This window comes from Melanaphis sacchari, unplaced genomic scaffold (assembly GCF_002803265.2).
Source record: "Melanaphis sacchari strain LSU unplaced genomic scaffold, SCAv2.0 Contig1988_pilon_pilon, whole genome shotgun sequence".
Taxonomy (NCBI): domain Eukaryota; kingdom Metazoa; phylum Arthropoda; class Insecta; order Hemiptera; family Aphididae; genus Melanaphis; species Melanaphis sacchari.
The window spans coordinates 448631-457361 of record NW_020270968.1 but is presented as its reverse complement, the minus strand read 5'-3'; positions in this window follow the sequence as shown (position 1 = coordinate 457361).

Sequence of the window (8731 nt, the reverse complement as noted above, 5' to 3'; positions counted from 1 at the left end):
TGTAAAATCTGTAACTCCTAATAAGTAATAACCATATACACCAAAATATTAATCAATATATTATGTTATATTATACATTACCCATATAGTATAATATAATTTATGTAATGACTAATGATCAATTATTGTACATGTATTGAATGCACGACAAAGTTTTTTTTGTTATTACCCCGTCTAGTTCATCGTGATATTCAGCAACCTTAATATTTAAAAAAAAATGTCGATCTAAAAGCTATATTAAAAAATATAGATTTCAGGCCACTATTTTTTCTTAAAAAAAAAACCATGACTGAGTGTCGAGTGCCAAGATGAACAGGTCGGGTTATACAAGGACTTAGTTTAAATATGTCAGGGCAGAGAGGGAGAGAGGGACATTGATGTCAATTTTTTGTCTAAAAACATATTAAATTAGATATATCTAAAATATTTACAACGACTAAATGTGAGAAAAAATTAAAATTAACGTACATTTTAAAATAAATATTTATGGCAATAAAAATATGCATGCAGTGTAGTGTGTACTAGAAAAAACTAGAGAAAACACAACGGCAGTGCGTGTGACGAGTAACGACTTATAAATATTAACTATTTAACTCAGCCGGTTGGCATTATTTCAAAAAGTAGCTAATATTATAGTAAAAATTATGTTTCATAAGAAAGTCATTGCTATAAAATTGGTTTAATATGCAAAACTCAAGATGAAAAACAACGTATAGGTAGACCTATTAATATTAGGTACGTACCATATACAAACTAAATATATATTATACATATATGCAGCTTGCAAAACGTCAAACATAACAATTTGCCGCCGAGATGTTCCAGTTGCGATATGAGTGCAATGATAATATAATAATTACGTTAATAATAATTACCAGACGATATTATATGTACCTACTTATCACAAGCTCTCATCATTACTCGACATATATTATATTGCCTGTTTGGTTACAACTGTAGACAGCCATGCGTAATCATATAAACGTGCAATAATAATTTTAAGCCCATCTATCTAAATAATGAATGTATAATATATATAAATATATTGTTATTATGGAAGAAATATCTGAGTAGTATCTGTTCAAAGAGAGTTATTCACAACTAATGATTGCAATATATATAGGTACTATACCTATTACAGGTACAGTCATTTAATTTTCTCAAAAATTCTCAATCCCTAAAAATATTTTCTACTCAATGTTTGGAGTGTATTATTATTTTATAGCTCGTTTTATTGAGAAAATTTTTTAATCATGTTAAAAATATTTGTAAATTAGATTTTACGTATTTGCAAAGTGTTATTGCAGTCAACACAGTTTTTATTATTAAACTTTGGCTCTGTTTAAGTATTTAATCACCGTAACATTTTACTACATTTTTGCCTATGTTCTCTATATATAGATATTCTATTTTTCATTCACATAATGTGTATAATATATATCATTAGGAAATCATTAGCCTTAATAAGGGGATGCAGTCATGTAAATGATGTTTTCAAATAGTTTTGTCGGTAACATACTAATGTATTTCAAGTTTTCGTTCGTAATGTTTTTAGCACAAAATTATTTGTTAATTTTAATAGTTTAAAACTATAATAGGTACAAATTATTATAAACTACTGAAACCTAATTAATAACTACAAGTTCTTGTAAATTAACTATTTAATTAAGTTTTCTATAAAACTGCGATTCATCTCATATTTGCATATAATAAGGTGTCCATATTTTTTTATATCCACTAATAAAAATATACATATTTTCTATAATATGTTAAATAACTTATTTTATATTATTATATATTTATAACACTTTTTATATTCTTATATTTTGCTAATACTGCGATATGTCTTTCAACTTTTGGGTTGTTGTAAATTTTTGTCAAATAATATAGTATTATTAACCTTTAATTATTTAAAATTGTGGTTATCAAAATTAATGATTTTATACCAAGTTAAAAAAAAAAAAAAAAAAAAAAAAATTATAAATATAATATAACAAAATATAATATTATTATTAAACACATTTATACAAAATGCAGTTTGTTTGATAAACTTTAATATGTAGGTATTTAAGTATTTGAATAAGAATTTGTTGTAGGTATTTCTTGTATTAACAATTAATCGTTTTTTTGTATTCCTATTCTCTTAAAATTTTAATCTTACCTTTTGAACGAAAATTATTCATTTAAATTTTATTTCAGAAATTTTATCATTATGTATCAAAAAATGTTTAGTCTTTATTTATTTTAATAGAAACTCATAGCATACCTAATTTGAGATTTAAACTAAATTATGTATTTTAGCGATCTAGTTAATATTTTGATTTCTTATAAACATATTATATAGTAATCAACTATAATAGAAAATAATTAAATTTATTAGTAATTGTGAATTATAATAATTAAATACGAATTTATAAGATGCTTAATTTATTAATATTTCACGTGTATTTTTGATAAATGAGTATAATTATTAATTATTATAAATTGTATTTAATTTATACATTTTTTTATTACAATTTAGTTTAACTTGAAATACAAAGATGCTATTATAATATTGGTTTTTGACTGGAAGTAATTATAAGCAATCATTAAAATATTTATACATGTTGATACGCCAATCTTTTAATATTGAAATCAATCAAATATCTAAACTTAATTATTTAAAATAAAATATATATATTAAATTTAATTTAGAAAAATGATTTAGTTGTAAATTTAGTATAATAAGATAATATTGGCACGTTACACAGACATTTAACAAATAGTCTTAAAACACTTTAAATCACTTATAGGTGTGTATCGAAATAATTAAAACAAAAGCGGGTGTCCGGTGTCCGTTCGTTAGTCCACAAATATTCAGATATTGTGCATACGTCAGTTATTTTATTTGAACAATATTACTCAATTTACGACACGCGCAGCTGAACCTATTACAATGCGCACTGAAAATAACGATATAATAAACATACCAAGAACGCATAAGAAAATTGCAAATCTTTTAAATCGCTACAGATGACAAACGGCAAATGTAAAAAAATGTTGTGTAATAATTATTTACTGACCGGTTTTTTACGTTACACAGATGTCTAGGTGACTTCATTTCAATATATATGGTATTATAACACTTTATCATTTGTTCGAGAATATTCGAAAGAAAAATCGGTTTCTGACATAATTTCATTGAAAAGGATGCTACATACTTATTCAATATACATACAACAATTTATGTTATTCGTTACTTCTAATTTTTTATTTTTTTTTTTTTATCAGATTATTTAGATAAAATATTTTTACTACAAGACTTTAATTAAATTATTTTATTTTTAAAAGAAATTTAGGTAGATATAATCAGATAACTTAAAATTATTTATAACTCTATTTTAAGGTCAAAAAACTGATCGTAGAGCACAAATAATTTTAGGTGCCTATCGTATTTTAAAGTTTTAATTTAATTATAGGTACATTTTTCATTCTAATATCAAAATTAAAAAATAACAAAACCGTATATAAAAAAGGAAAAGTTAATTTAATAGTACCTTTATTATGTTTGGACTTCAGGACTTATGCACTAAAAATGGGTATTTAACGTATATAATATAAATATTTGGTGAATATTTTAAATGTATATAATTATTTCTTATTGAATTACAACAAAAATAAAATCGATTTTATTGACAGGTAGTGTTTTTCATTATTTTTTCCCAATTATTTTAAAAGGTATTGGAAATTATCTATTACTATGTATTTTAATCCCTCTCCCTTTTTTCTAAAGTACCAATCAGACTCAATTTGCTACCAAAAAGCATCCTCTACAGTCTTCGTAGAAAATTGAAGATTTTTTTTTTTCTTAAATGTGATGACACGACTGCAGTTACACACATGTGCAAAATAATAATAATAAAAACACACATCTTTATAAAGGCATTTATTGTTCTTCAAAGCATCTAAATTGTTAATATATATGTTAATTTCAATTAAAAAAGTGTTAAATTTTTTATGAATTATGTAACATTAAAAAAATTATGAAATAGGAGTAGAATAAAAATCAACAAATCTTAACAATATTATTGTATATAAAATAATGTTAAAAAAATATGCACTAAAAATTTATAAATTTAAAATTGAGAATTACTAATCAATTGTTTATTGAATCAGATTAATTTCTCTTATTTACTTTTCAAACGCATGTTTTAATAATTTTAATATTTTACTTGCTTATAAGTTATAACTTACTTTAAATTTTAAAATAAAAAACAAAGATAAAACTTCGAACACGACATACATAATTTTGTTAATTATTTTTGTATAGGTAAATTAATTCTAATATTAAAACTAATGAAACTAAAGGTGAACTTCTGAACCTAAATTTTTTATGTTTCATATTTGTTTGATAGGAACAATAAATTCAAGTGTGGCGCATGTCCTCAACTTCTGCTCTTAATCAATATAGTAGATAATTAAATAGTAACATTGATTACCAATGCTATATTACTTCAAAAGCAATTTTTAAAGCTTAAAATCATAATACTATTTATTTTAAAGAGCTATAGAGGGATTGAGTATGCATAAAAAATTCTATTAGGTAGTTTCTTTTTTAAAATTTTGTGTAAATTATTTTTGATATTTTATTTTTAATAATATAAAAATCATATTATGTTAATTTCTAAAATGTTAATACTGATTCTATAAATTATAAAAAATCAAAAAAAAAAAACTCATATAGATTTAAAAGTTTAAAACCGTCTCTTACTATAATCTAAAATCAAAATTAGTTTATTTTAAATAGTTGATTTATTGCATCTATCAAATGAACCATCAAAATATCTGCTAATACAGTTCTAAACAATTATACTTCTGTATTATAGTTAAAGTTATAGCAATAATTGTATAGGCTGACTGACTGTAAAAGCTTACAGTAATGTGTAGTCTAATATAAGGTGTACAGTGAGGAGAATATACAAAATTTAGTTTTGTGGCTTTATTGAATATTATGTGTCAATGCCCTTTGAGTTTTGATACAGCTGGCATTCGAAAAGTGCAAAAAGTTTGAATTCGCCACTTTCAAAATAATACGATATCTACAGCTAAGGAGAAAGTAAACGCATAATATACATTTTAATACTAGAAATTATTTATTGATGTGTATTTGTACGTAGGTATAAATCTATCACATGCAGTGTATCGATCCAAATAATCTCTCGTTTTATGGTAGGTACTTTTTTTGGTTTGTATGTACGTACCTATTAATATTAGGATTGGTCACGTTTATTACGACTTACGAGCAATAAGAAGCATTATATTTAATTACATACCTACTGTTTTATAATCGTGCAGTTCTCTAGACCCGTCGTGAAACAACTTTTGACTTAAGCAAATATGTATACAATATAGCTGCAAGTATATATTTTATACTTATATACATAACAGCACTGCTCCGTACGAAAGATCGCGACCGGAAGGTCCGATAATAATGCAGCACACGTGGTTGTGAATAAATCATTCGACTGGGTATATTATAGTATTATAATTATTTATAATATTATAATGACTTTAGGACTGGGCAACATAAGACTCGGCAACCGGTTCACTACATTAAAGCCATCAAGTTGCAGTTTATATTATTATCATAATAATACTATTACCGTAGTGCATATTATATATTGTACAATTCGATGCGATAAATAATCCATAAAACAATATCTGTGCCTAAAAATTCTTAAATATACCTACTTAAATAATGTTTAGTAAGTATAAAAATAACTCAAACAAAATTATTCGTATAATTTAATTGCAATCCATTAATATAAAATTGAGTTCTTATATTTTTTAATGATGTCATTAAATCCCATGATGCATCATTTGTCCATCATTATATTAATGCCACACTGAATACAATAACAGAATCAGGTCAACTAGTATTTAATATCGAACAACAGCTGCAGAGAAAAACCGCGTAGAGCAAGCAAACGTTTTTGGTACTAAAAATTTACGGCTGAGTATTAAAATCCATCATGACAATGTTTTTATATAATATTGTATTATGATTTATTTTAATGTTTCTATTTTTTACGCGTTTATCCATCTAAACCATGTTGAATATTTATTTATTATTGTGCTGTTATAGGAGCAATCAAAGAAAAATACTCGGAAAGGGGGAGCTGAAGCTCCCATCAAATTTTTTTAATCAGTACTGTTTAAAAGCTTTCATTCTCAACCCTTTAACTGAAAAATGTTGAAAACATAATAAAAAGATATTTTTGTATTTTTCATTTAGGATCTAGTTGTATACTTGTATATGCATAATATATAACACGGTAAAACCATCTCTAGAAAGCAATCGAGCGAAGAAACTATAAAGACTATAGTCAGGGGACAATTTATTGAACAACGACAGCAACGTGTTACGTAGTATTATTGAATAGTTAAAAACAAAAAAAAACGTATTTTGTAATTCTTCAGTAATTACGAATTATAGTATTATTATTTTTTATAAATAAGTACATTTTTACTTTTTGAACCAGTATTATGATTTAGGTACTAAATTATAGGTAATATACAATAAAGAATATTAGAGAATTAATGAACTTAACTTCTGCATTTTTTTGAAGAGCTTAGCTTTTCAGTCTTCATTAATTGCATCTTATATACCTATTTTTGATTATTTATTTTAGTTTAAGACTTCAGTATGTCTTGCAAATAAATTAAAATAATACTTTTATCTTATAATACAAAAACTATTAAAACTCAATTAAGAATGATGCTCATAAAATATCTTATAAGTTGTGTTTATTGCGACTAAACTTTTATTCAAATCATAGTACTAAAATATTATTCGAGATGTGTTTTTAAATCATTTAAATAACATATGATACTTGATGAATTTCGTCATAATTATAACTTTAAATTCTTATAAAAAAATATTTTAACTATATATTTTTGATATTTTTTAATTAGTAAATGATTATCTTATGAAAAACTTTTAACATTTTTAAGCTTTATGATCTAACATAAAATGTTTTATCGATATTAATAGAAAAATAACTAAATAATTTTCAAATTTTCTATGTCTATAAATAATTCAAAAAGTGTCAAAATATTTTACAATACTCAGAAAATGCTAACATAAATATTTGATAAAAATTACAATTATCTAAGGTTATTCAATTTAGAGTTACACCTAAAAAAATTGATTTTTGTCGGTTATTGGTTTTGCATAAGAGTTCCCGTTTTTCCATATTTATTTTTTGTTTTTCCTGGTAATTCTCAACCCCTAAAATATCTACTGAATTCAATTTTCTACCAGAAATCAACCCTAGGATTGAAAATCGAAGCACTGTTATTGCCTCAAGAAACAATGAGAAATAAAAACAATATTCTACTATTGAAAATCAATACATTAATCACATTTAAAACCTAAATTCTTATGAAATGTTTAAAAATATTTCATAAGTATGTGAAATTTTATGTACTTTATTTATATAAGCACTATAATTATCAGATACATTATATATGTATTTTTTACTATTAAATATAATGCGTAACAGTAATAGTAATATTGAACTAATATAAATAATAGTATAAGAACTTTTAGCTATATTGAGTTCTGTAAATATTATCTGTAACGGAATAAATAGTAGGTACTCGTGCCTAGAGAAAACGTGGGAAAACAAAATCGTAAACCTAGAATTGTTTTTTTTTTTTTTTTTTTTTGTTATCACCAACGAAAATTTTGTAGGAAATTATATAGATTAACCACGAGCTGTAAAAAATTACAACAAACAATGATGCGGATTAAGTACATTCTGGGTCATTTGTACAATATATATTGTTCAATAACCATGCCGTATTTATAGTTGTTATTAGGTACTACATAAAATAATTGAGAATAAATCATTGTCTCCAAGGTCGCTATTGGACATTTTTTTCTCGGTTCATACCACAACTGGAAAATATGATAATTAATAATTTCATTGAAAACGAAATAATGGACAAAAGTCTAGCCGAGCATAATATAATATAACAATAATATCTATGACAAATAATTGGATAAAAAGTTTTATACGGTTTAGAAATAGTACACTGAAACGCTAACAAAATATGAGTTATATAATATTTTTGAAAATGTATTATTATTTAATTTTTGTAAACAGTGCTATAGTATTATTATGTCAATAATTGTTGGTGATAAAATATTTTATTCAAATATTATTAGTATACCACATATAACAAATATGGGCATTAATATCATTAACAAGTGAGGATTTAGATATAGTTATTATTTTTTTTTTTTAACTTAACCAGTTTAAGTGGCTATTATAAATTTTAATAAATAATAACTTTGCTTATTCCTTTTCATTGAAAAAATAATATTTATAGTTAAATATCCATAAACATTATAAAAATAATAAAAGTTAATTAAATACTTTTTATTTAATTACCTACACAATTTTATACATAATATTCAATAGCTTATTATAAATTACAACAATAAATACTTTTCTTAATATTTAATAATTTAGTAAAGACAAACATCTAAATATTGTATTGCCTAAACACCATAGCTATAAATAGGATGAATATTGAGCAAAATGGTTGATAGTTATTTAAGAAATTAAAAGTTACATAATTACTATATAATGCACAGGTATATATTTTAAATATATATATATTTTAATTAATAAGTTGTGTTGAATATATTTTATTTTTTTAAACTGATTTATAAGTTTGACTT